Raw genomic sequence first — 12,411 nt, 5'->3', positions numbered from 1 at the left:
TTATACTTGAACATATATATATATTCATTGTCACATTTTTTTTCACTATGAGCTACCACAAGATCTTGTTTATATTTCACTGTGCTATACAGTATAATCTTGTTTATCTATTCTGTATTTTAAAATCCCAGTCTGTCCCTTCCCACCCCCTGCCCCCCTGGCAACCACAAGTTTGTATTCTATGTCTATGAGTCTGTTTCTGTTTTGTATTTATGTTTTGTTTTGTTTTGTTTTGTTTTTAGATTTCTCATGTGAGCAATCTCATATGGTATTTTTCTTTCTCTTTCTGGCTTACTTCACTTAGAATGACATTCTCCAGGAACATCCATGTTCCTGCAAATGGCGTTATGTTGTCATTTTTTATGGCTGAATAGTATTCCATCGTATAAATATACCACATCTTCTTTACTCAGTCATCTGTTGATGGGCATTTAGGCTGTTTCCATGTCTTGTCTATTGTAAATAGTGCTGCTATGAACGTTGGGGTGCAGGTGTCATTTTGAAGTAGGGTTCCTTCTGGATTTATGCCCAGGAGAGGGATTCCTGGGTCCCATAACTGCCATGAATTACAAAAAGAATAAACATAAAATTGTAAAAGAAGACATCTAAATCATTAAGAGTGGGAGAGGGAAGCAGGGAAAGCCATTGTGGAAAACAGTATGGAGATTCCTCAAAAGACTAGGAGAAGGATGGATTTTAATTCTTTAAATGTTTGGTAGAATTCAGTAATGACACCACCTTGTCCTGGGTGTTTTTTTTGCTGGCTGGTTTTTGGTTACTGATTCAGTTGCATTACTAGGAATAGACTTATTTAGGCTTTCTATTTCTTCATGATTCATTCTCTTTAGATAGTTTCTTTCTAAGAATATCTCCATTTCATATCTTTATCCCTTTTGTGTGCATACAGTAGTTCATACTATTCTGTTATAGCACCTTTTACTTCTCTCCAATCAGTAGTCCCCAGTTTCATTTCTGATTTTAGTAAGTGGAGTCTCCTCTCTCTTCATTAATCAACCAGCTACATTATTGTCAGTTTTGTTGATATTTTCAGCAAAACTTGAAATCTGTAACTTTTATGGTACAGCTGTCTACTTCTCCATTGAATTCTGTCAATGTTTGCTTCATATATTTTGGAGCTCTGGAGATTGTTATCTGTATGTATGTAACTGTTATATATTCTTTTTTCAATGTGAACATGTTAAAGTATTTTTATTATTTTATATGATTATTCTAAATTGTATTTTATGATATTCTACCTTGTACATGGAAATGTGTAATATAGAGCTGTAGACATCAATACTGCACTTAATTATAGGGTAACATGCTTCTATGTCAAATAGCAATAAATGTTGACTTCGATTTCTCTAAGTTAGAGCAACTCAGAGATTTCTTTCCTTTCCTCTCGGGTATCTCTTCCACCCCTTCTCTTGAAAAATATGAAGCACTGGTAACAGTGGAGCCTACCAGATGAGGACACATGTCCTTTCCTGTTCACCTCAGCACACTGTATTGTGTGCTAGAGTCTAAGGCCATTGTCAACTGCCTTGCATGTTGTTTTTCTTTGCAAAAAGAAAATTTTCTGTGTTTCTGTGTCTTTAGCGAAAACTGAAAACTAGAGACTGAAGTGGCTAAGAAGAAAAATCGTAGGAGCAAACTTTCTCTGTGGAAGTAAGCATATTCCTATGGGTTTTTTTGCAGATGCACAAACACTTCTGTCTTGGAGGATACCTACTTGAACATCATTTGCATTGGCTTTTCCACTCTTGCACTAGGTTTTTGTTTTTGTTTTTTTTAGTTTGTTTAGTGTTTCAGTTTATTTTAGTTGTTTATTTTCAGTTCATTGTATTTTTTAAAAAATCTGTATTTCTTTTTTGGCTTTTCCTACAGCTTCTATTTGTCACCACAACTTAGTATCTCTGTAAGTTTGGTTAAGGCTCCCTCATACTTAAATAAGAAAGAGATGGAGTAAATTCAGGTCTTCCATTATAAACTGTATAAATTTAGGCTGCTTTTAGTAATCTCTCTGAGCATACATGTGCCCATCAGTAAATATTAGACCAGTGATAACCTGATCTTGTGCCTGGCTTATCCTCATCAGTAAATGTTAGCTCAATGATATACAATCTTATGGAACTCTTTTTTATTGAAGAATCGTTGATGTACAATATTGTATATTACAGGTATACAATATAGTTGTTTATAATTTTTAAAGGTTATACTCCATTTATAGTTATTCTAAAATATTGGCTTATATCCCCTGTGTTGTACAATATATCATTGTAGCTTATTTATACATAATAGTTTGTTCCTCTTAATCCTCTACCCCTATATTGCCCCTCCCCTTTTCCCTTTCCCTATTGGTAACCACTAGTATGTTGTCTATATCTGTGAGTCTGCTTTTTGGTGTATTCACTAGTTTGTTGTCTTTTTTAGATTCCATGTATAAGTGATATCAGACCATTTGTCTTTCTGTCTGACATTTAACTTAGCGTAATACCCTCCAAGTCCATCTGTGTTGTTGCAAATGGCAACATTTCACAAATTTTTATGGCTGAGTAGTATTCATGTGTGTGTGTGTGTGTGTGTGTGTGTGTGTGTCTGTATACGTACCATATCTCTTTATCCATTCACCTGTTGATGTAACTGTTATATTTTCTTAATGAATAAGCCCTTTACTTAATATATAATGTTCTCATTGTCACTTTTAACAGTTTTGACTAGAGGTCTATTTTGTGTGATACAGATATAGAGTCTCAGTCTGTTCAGTCTGCTATAACAAAATGTCATATACTGGGTGGCTTACAAGCAGCAGACATTTCTTTCTCACAGTTTCAAAGGTCACAAGTCTGAGATCAGGAGGCCAGCATGGTTGGGTTCTGGTCAAGCCTGTCTTCTGAGTTTCAGACTATCAACTTCTCAGTGCGTCCTCATATAGTAGAAAGCTCTAGGGGATCTCTTTTATAAAAACATTAATCTAACCACCTACCAAAGCCTTTTCCTCCTAATATTATCACATAGGGCATTAAGATTTCAACATACCAATTTTGAGGGGCACACAAACATTCAGAAAATATTATGTAACTTTTATGTCAACCCAAAGGACTCCCTTTAGCATTTATTTTAGGGCAGATGTGGTGGTAATGAACTCTCTCAACTTTGGCTTATCTGAGTTTTATTTTTCCTTTTACTTTTGAAGGACAGTTTTCCAGGTATAGAATTCTTGATTGACAGTTTTTATCTTTCAGCACTTTAACTTTGTCATCCCACTACCTTCTGGACTCCAAGGTTGTCACTCACAAATCAGCTGATAACGTAATTGAGGAGCCTTTGTATATGATGAATAGCTTTTCTCTTGCTTCTCTCAACATTCTTTCCTTGCCTTTGTCTTTTGTTTTTTGCTTTGATTCTAATGTGTCTGTTTGGTTTCCTTTGTATTTATCCAACTTATAGTTTGTTGAGCTTCTTGGATTATTTATTGTTATATTTCATCTAAATTAGGAAGTTTGGCCATTGCATTTTCAAATAATTTATCCTCCCTTTTCCCCCTCTCTTTTGTCCTCATGAGATTCCTATAATGCATAAAACCCATTCCTGGTGTCCCCAAAGTCCCTTAGGCCATATTTATTTTTATTTTTCTTCATTTTTTGTACTAGTGTTTCTCAGACTCAGTTATTTCGATTGTCCTTTCTTCAGGTTTCCTGATTATTTCTTCTGACTGTATGATTTTGCTGTTGATCCCCTGTAGTAACTTTTCAACCTAGTAACTTATTTTTCAGCTCCCAAAAAGTAAATTCAACTTCAATAATTTTTTTATGTTGGACTCCTTTCAATAATTTCTCTTTGTTGTTATTCTCATTTTGTTCACATGTCAATTTATTTCCTTTAGATCTTTGCACATATTTGCCTTTAGTTCTGTCAGCATACCTAAGACAGTTTTATTCAAGTTTTTGTCTAGTACATTTGGTGTGTGGGCTTCCTCAGGGATGGCTTCTGTCAATTTATTTTGTTCCCTTGAATGGTCTGTTTTCCTCTCTTTATATGCCTTCTGATTTGTTGTTGTTGTTGTTGGAAATGAGACAATTCGAAATACAGTAACCTCTACCAGTGTCTCTAAACTGGTGTAGTCCTTCACCAATGAGCTATACTTGCTCTGAGCCTAGAGATCTGCCAGAGGTGAAAGGTTGTTCTTCTCCAGTCTTTAAGCTTTATCTTGCTGGCCTTCTTGTGGTTTTCTTAATTTCTTTGAAATGTCTTAATTTCCTAAATAGTCTTGCCCTGCTTTTTGTGAGGGCCTGAGATTGCCTAGTGGGTGTTTCCACTCATAATCTCTCACCCCGGTTGTCTGTGGGTCTATCATCCCTTGCAGCTTTCAAGACCAGTGCCCTTTGTTTTCCCACCTGAGATCTGAGTTAAGTTAAGCAAATTTCAGTCCTTTAGACAGCTGTCAGACATATACAATATAATAATTTATAAATAATGTCTTCTCTCCCTTCTGGTTCAAGAGAAGGAGAGGATTACTGAACTGCCTCCTTTTCCAAACCAAGACTAGCACTCCATGTAAGGGATAAGGGCAATTAAAACATCACAAATCTTCCCTACTGTTATAAAGGTGGCTTTTTCTTTTGGGGCATTTGATAAGTTACTGTAACCCAATTTTTTTCATGGTTTTCCAGATTTTTCTGCAGATAGTTCTACCATTTTCCACATACGTTTCCACAGGAGAATGAGAACTTGTAGCTTCCAAGTCTGCCATTTGCTCTGTTTCTATTACCAAAGGAGATTTTGTAAAATATCTTATTCTTCCTAAGCAGAAATAATACAATGCAAAAGTAGAAAAATACTTTACAAATTTACCTAAGTCTTTAAATTGAAAACAATGCAATAGGTGTGAATTATTTCCTGGTTGTGCACATTTTATGTTTTTTTCATTTTTTATGTTTTTTTCTCATCTTGGCTTTATTTGAAGAAGTATCTTGTTTCTTCTGCAACCAAGTAAGATTAACACACACAGTTTTCTTTTCAATGTAGCATACATCTTTTTCAATTGCTTTTATTTTTTTTACATTGAAATTGTCAACTCTGGCAAGAGAAATTACTTCAGTCTCAACTTGTTCTATGTAAGAAACAATTGAACAAAGAAGCAAAGAATTGTTTGTTTAGATAATCATTTGTCATGTACCTGGTACATAATAGACACTGTTATAGGCGATGCAAGGAATATGAATACAAGGTGTTCAATTCAAGGGGCTCATAAGCTGTTTAGACATATTTCCTAAGATCTGACTGTCTTGATGTATGAGAGTTAAATGGATCATAAAGGATCCTAAGCAGACCATGGGTTGGAATTGAGAAGAGGGAAAGAACACGCATATAGTGAGTGCTTGAGTGATTTAAGGTTACCCTACATGGGTGGTGTTATGGAGTCCTCACCACTGTCTGCTCATGTATTCATTTTTCCATTTTACAAAGAGAGGAATCAAGTTAAGAGAGAGAAAGGAATTTGTCCAGTGTAACTTTTTCTTACACATGTACAATATGTGCTTACCCTACATTTAAGGATCATTGAGAAATTCAGGATTCAAAGCCTTTTGCATGTACTTAAAAAAAAAACTTACCTAAAGAGAAAATATAAATGTGCCAATGAATGTAGCTGATTAGCACTGGATTTGGAATTTCTGTATGTCTGCTGCATTCCAACACCCACCCACCTTGTTTGCCACTGTATCCCTTAAATCCAGCTCCAGTTGGAGTTAACCAAAATGATGAAGGTTAATAGATAGGGATTACTGTCTTTGAATGGGTCATTGGTGGTATAAGAGCAGCAAGCATGAGCAAAACTTTAGGTTGACTGGCTCAATCTCCTTTTTAGGCTTTTTTCCCTTGGTTACCTCAACTCTTGAGGCTGTCGGGGCTGAAATGAATTCCCAAAGTCTCTTGCACTGTTATGGACTTAATTGTGTTCCCCTCAAATTCATTTGTTGTAGTCCTAACTCCCAACACCTTAGAATGTGACTGTGTTTGGAGATAGGGCCTTTCAAGAGACCCTGTAATTAATTACATTTAAATGAGGTTATAAAGGTGGGTACTTAAATTAACATGACTGATATTCCTATAAGAGGAGAAAGGGACAGAGACATACATGCAAGCAAAGAAAAGGCCATGGATATAGCAAGGAGGCAGCTGTTAGCAGGCCAATTAGAGAGGCCCCAAGAGAAATTAAGCCTGCCAGCACCTTGATATTCTTCCAGCCTCAGAATTGTGAAAAATAGATCACTGTTGTTAAGTCACTCATACTGTGCTACTTTATTATGGCAGCCCTAGCAAGCGAATACAGAATTTGGTACTTAGAAGTGAATTGCTGCTATAACAAAAACCTAAAAATATGCAAGTGTCTTTAGAACTGGGTAATGGTTAGAGGCTAGAAGAGTTTTGAAAGCATGCTAAAACAAGCCTACATTGCCTTGCATAGAGTGTTGCTAGGAATATGAATGGTAATGGTGTGTCTGTGTTAGAACTCAGACAGAAAATGAGGAATGTGTTACTGAAACTAGAGGGAGGACCATCTTTGTATCAAGTGGGAAAGAACTTGTCTGAATTTTGTTCTAGTGTGTGTGGAAAGTAGAAATTAAAAGTAATTAATGTGGGTATTTAGCAGACGAGATTTCTAAGTAAAATATTCAAGATCAGCTTGTTTTCTCCTTGCTGCTTATAGTTAAATGCTAGAGGATACAGGTAAATGGAAGGAATTGTTAAGTAAAAAGGATCAGAACATGAAGATTTGGAAAATTTTCAGTCTTTCCATATTGCAAAACTTGGAAAGTGTTTCTGGAAAGGAAACCAAGAATGTAGTTGTACAGTCATTCCATAAAGAGATTACCCATGGATCTAAGCAGGTGTCCTAGCAGAAGACAGGAAGAAAGATGAAGCTATACCAGCAGAAATATTTCCAGCTTGGACAAAAGGGACAAACAGAACAAAATGAAGGAAGACTTTTGGATATCTAGGAGTCTGCAGGATGGGACAATAGAGATATTCAGCTTTGAATATACATTATCCTTCAAGAAAATCAATGAATGACCCCATGGTGATTCAGGAATTGGTAGGGCTGTCCTTGCACCCAAGGTTCAGGAGGCAAGTCTTTCTCCTCTCTGGTTTCAAAATACTACTGCCTCCCATTGCTTCAGGGGCAAAACTAATACCCACAGTTGTGGGGCAGGGCCACCACCTAAAGTAGAGCCCCATTGGGCCTGAAGGAGCATTGAGCCAAAGAGGATTATACTCTAGCATTAAAATCTAATGGAATTAGACTTGTCATGTTATAGACTAGACTTGCTTAGTACCTGTCAGCTTTTGCTTGCTCTTGCTCTTCCTTCCTTCCTTCCTTCCTTCCTTCCTTCCTTCCTTCCTTCCTTCCTTCCTTCCTTTCTTTTCTTAATTTCTTTCTTTATTTCTTCTCTTAATTTCTTCCTTGTGGAATAAGAATGTCTATCCTCTGCCTGTCCCACTGTTTTCCATCATTATGTATGGGAAGCATACAAATTGTCTGGTTTCACAGTCTGTCATCTGGAGAGAAGTTTGGCCTGGATTCTCAGCCATGCATGAATTAGAAAATGTTTAGATGAAACTTTGGACCTAGAATTGAGGCTGGAATGGGTTAAGAATTTTGGACTGTTGTGAAGGGAGTGAATGTATTTTGCATGTGAGAGGGACATGAATTTGGGGGATCTAGAGGGTAGAATATTATAGACTGAACTGTGTTCCCCTGAAATTCATATATGGAAGACCTAAACCCTAGTACTTTAGAATATGACTACATTTGGAGATAGATCTTTTCAAGAAGTGGTTATGGTTAAATGTCATAGGTGAGGCTGTAATTTAAAAGACTGGTTTCCTTATAAGAAGAGGAAGAGATACCTGGAATGTGAATGCACAGAGAAAAGTGCACATGTGAAGACACATGCAAGAAGTCTGTCTTTTTGTCTGCAAGCCAAGGAGAAAGGCCTCAGGAAAACTAATTTTGCAAGCAGCACCTTAATTTTGGATTTCCAGCATCTGCAGCATCCAAAACCATGGGAAAACTTATTTCTCTTCTTTAAACCATCCAGTCTGTGGTATTTGGTTTTTTTATAGCTCTAGCTAACTGATATATGCAGGTAGCAGGGTTTGTGTGATATAGTTCTGGCCAATACAACGTTAAATAACTACAGAAGTTTCTGGAAAAGCCTTTGCTTTTCTGATCCAGGCACTAAGCCTTCCTTTGTCCTCTTCTTTTCCTGCTTATAATGCACTCTGACAGTTGACCTGCAGCAGTCTTCTTTGAACCATGAGTCAGGAGCATATGGAAGAAGGCCTATATGCTAAGCACAGCTCACAGAAAAAGTGGGAGGAACCTGCTGGCATCACTAAGATGCTGGACCAGGGTTTTTGGGTGGGTGTTTACTCCAAAGGCTTAAGTCACTATTTCATGGTATTCTGTTATTTACAGAGAACACAATACTAACCAATACAAATGTATAACTAGTGTGACTCTTTTATGTGAAAAAAGTTGAGTTATATTCATCGGTTTCTCAGGAGAGTTTTAGGCATACTGTGGTAGCACTTGAAATAGATATGTAAAGACTGAATCTCTTGTTCTTTTAGATTTCACAGCCAGTATCTTCCCAACTACTTAATATCTTCCATGAATTCTTACCCTTTTGTCTGATTGCCCATAGCAAACAATCCAAACTTTGTCCCTTTGAGTCTTAGGGTTTTGTGGACTTTGTAAAATTAATTTTTAAATTTTGAGAAAATAAAAGTTCACACATATGAGTGTAAGAAATCATGCAGAGAGATCCAGCTTTCTCCAGTGGTAACATCTTGTAAAATTTTAGTACACTATCACAACTAGGATGCTGACATTGATATATTCAAGATATAAAACTACTCTAATACCACAAAGATTCATATAGTCACACCAGCTTCCTTCCTAAATGACTTCCCCTGGCCTTAACCTTTGGCAAAATAGTTCTCCGTTGAATTTTGTCACTTCAACAATGTTTATAAAGAAATCATACACTATGTAATCTTTAGAATTGACTTTTTTCACTCAGCCTAGTTCTGTGGAGATTCACTCAGGTTGTTGCATTTATCAGTATACTTGGTTGCTTTTGCTTACTGACTATTATTCCACAATGTGATATACCATGTTTACTTTAACCAGTCACTGGATTTATGCTCTACAACTGTTTATTAGGAAAAGCTAGGTTTCCAATGAAGTCCATCTTCTGTAAGCTGGATTCTCTTCTTCAATAGCATGACTTATGCCTGAGTTCAGGCAGTGTTATGTGGCCGTGTCTCCCAATATAGGCTCTAACCTCTACCTAATGATTCTCCAGAGTTATAGCACATTAGATTCCCCTGAAGAGCTTTCAATAAAAATCCAAATACTTATGTTGCATGCCAAAACAATTAAATCCGTGTATCGTAGTGTCAGAGCCAGGCATCAGTATTTTTAAAGACCCTCTCTTGTCTCCACTGTGTTATGAAGTTGAGGAATCACCAGCTAGAGGCTGCACAAAGACCCTGTTGCAACATTTTAAAAGTAATTCCATTGTTTTTATTGCTTATACATCCCTCAAGAAATGATAAATTTATAAGGTTTATAAATAAACCAATTATTAGGAAAAATGAGTGAAATATAGAGAGGAGTAAGGAAGATCTTCTTAAAACTCCTCTTCCTGTCATTTGTAAATGCATGATAATCCTAAAGATTACACAAATATCTCTCACAAAGTGTAAGACAGGGAAGAGAGAGATATGGAAAACTGGATTGATTTTCCATCTCTATCGTCTCATCAATTATCTATCTGTCTAGATGGCATAAGGAAAATATGACAAACTGTCTATGAGGTTGAAATTCTGGTTTTGCTGTACTTGCTCAGTGGCCTATGCTGGATTGCAAGCTGATGACATCTCTTTTGCTTCATTCGTATTCAGCAATCAGTCCTTACAGTCTTCTTTTTCAAATATTTGTATATAATTTCATTCAAATGTACTCAAATCAAAAGCTAGGACCAGATGGCTTCACTGGTGAATTTTACCAACTATTTAAAGAAATACCACCATTCCTTTTCAAACTCTTCCAAAAAATCAAATGGAGGGAACACTCCCAAACTCACTTTATGAGTATAGCATTACCCTGATTACAAAGCCAGAAAAGGACACTGCCAGAAAAGAAAATTACAGATCAATGTCCCTGATGAATATAGATGCAAAAATATCAAGAAAATACTAGCAAACCAAATTCAGTAGAATATTAAAAGGATCATTCACCATTATCAAGAGGGATTTGTACTTGGCATGCAGGATGGTTCAACATATGTGAATGAATCATTGTGATGTCACATTAATAGAATGGAAGAAAAAAATCGTATTATCTCAGTAGATGCAGAAAAAGCACTTGGCAGAATTCACCAGCCATTTGGGATAAAATTAACTCTTAACCATTTCTACCCATGTCCACTGGATTCCAAACACTTCTCTTTTTTTCCATATCATTTGGATCCAACTATGGCTGAAGTTATTCTTAGTGGTGAAGGCTAATAAATAAAGATTAATGTCTTTGAAACAGTCATTGTAGATACAAGAGCAGCAAATATGAGCAAAGCTATAGGTTGACTGACCCAGTCTCCTTTCTAGATCCTTCTCCCTTCCCTACCTCAACTGTCTACACCATATGTGGTAGAAATGATTTCCCAGCATCTCTTGCAGGTAGTAGTGTCCACAACACAGTTCTGTCCAATGCAAAATAAGTACACATGTGGAGGTTTCTGGCACAGCCTTTGCTTTTCAGATTCAGGCACTAAGCCTTTTTGTTCCTTTTTTTTTCCCCCCTGCCTAAAATGTGTATTGAGGTCCAGAGGTACGGTAGCCATCTTGGGATCTTGAAGTGGGAGCATAAGGAGGAAGGTCTATATGCTAAGCAGAACTGACTGTGTGGGAGCTGAAGTGTGGGAGGAGTCTGCTGGCATCATTCAAATGCTAAACAGGGTTGGATGTTAATCCACAGTCTTCTTTGAAACCCTGTTGTAGGGTTTTCTGTTACTTACAGAAAACACAATCCTAACTGACACACATATGTAAACGGAGTATATTTTTTAATATAAGAAATTACGTATACATTCATCAGTTTCTCATGAGAGCTTCAGGAGGGCTTTGGCAGCCTGAGAATTAGGTATCTTAAAGATGTTAACTGATTATCTGAGTGTTTATAGTAGATAGTTAACCATAGTTAACCATAGACTGTCTTTGTACCACTTAAAAAGTGATCATCTCATCAGAGGTAGTGAATACAGATTCTGGGATTAGGAGTCTGTCTCTGGGGCTTTTGTGGAGAAGCAGATGAGGACAAGGGCCAAAGCAGTCTGGGGAGACATCTCTTGTGCATGGAGATGACTTTGTCCTGTCTGGGCTGTCAATTTCCTGGTCGCTTGTTCTCTGTGTTGGATTTTCCATTTCAGACAGCACTCTTCCTGGCTGTGTCCAAGGTGGCTTATGGACTCTGAGGTTCTGCAGCCATTTACAAAGTTTTACAAGGTGACCTTAGTGAAGACTTAATAAAGCTTTGGATTAATTACTGATTAATAATTGATTAATCATGTATGAGAATTTAGGTATGAAAGTTGCTGTTTCAGTACCTTTAAATTCTGTTTACAGACATTTGATGGAAATTAAATTGCTAGTTAAGTGTATTTTTTAAAATAAATACTGCCTAAAAATTTAGGTGTATTTAAGTCAAAGGAACTAGCTAAGTACAAGGTGATAAATTTCTTTATTTACTGTGCTAAGGTTTCATATCATTTCACAGTTATTTTGTTTCAGAAATGGTTTGTCAATTCTAAAATAGCAAACATGAACTATGTTCCACTGCTAAACCAGTTTTTCTGTGATGTATTACAGTGAATTGTTTATTCTCTTCTCTCTCTCTCTCCATATATGTATATTCTCCTTTAAAAATATAATTTATTTATTAGTGGTTTAGACAGTAGAATTAAGATAAGAATCCTAGTTTGAAAAATAGTTGAGTTTATATGGCCCCAACTAAATTAAATTGATTTAGGGTCCCTTTTGATTTTTTGTAATAGTTCAATAAGTCGCAAAAATTTTCAAATTTATCAGAAAAGCTCAAGTGTTGTGACTCTTTGTATATTCAATCTAAGACTTAATATCAACAAAAACATTTTGGTGCTTTTTATATACCTTTTGTTAGGTGCTGTGTAAGTTATTTTTTGCTAGTAAAATAATTCACTTGACATTAAGTAGTGAAAGACTGTTTGGGCATTAGGTGGGAAAAAAGAGTGGGTGACAGGTTATAATTTATCAGATACAAATTTCAAAAGCAGACATATCCATTCTCACTAATGGAAATCA

The sequence above is a fragment of the Camelus dromedarius genome, chromosome 10 (genome assembly GCF_036321535.1).
Source record: "Camelus dromedarius isolate mCamDro1 chromosome 10, mCamDro1.pat, whole genome shotgun sequence".
In the NCBI taxonomy this organism is placed as follows: domain Eukaryota; kingdom Metazoa; phylum Chordata; class Mammalia; order Artiodactyla; family Camelidae; genus Camelus; species Camelus dromedarius.
This window is presented reverse-complemented; position numbering follows the sequence as displayed.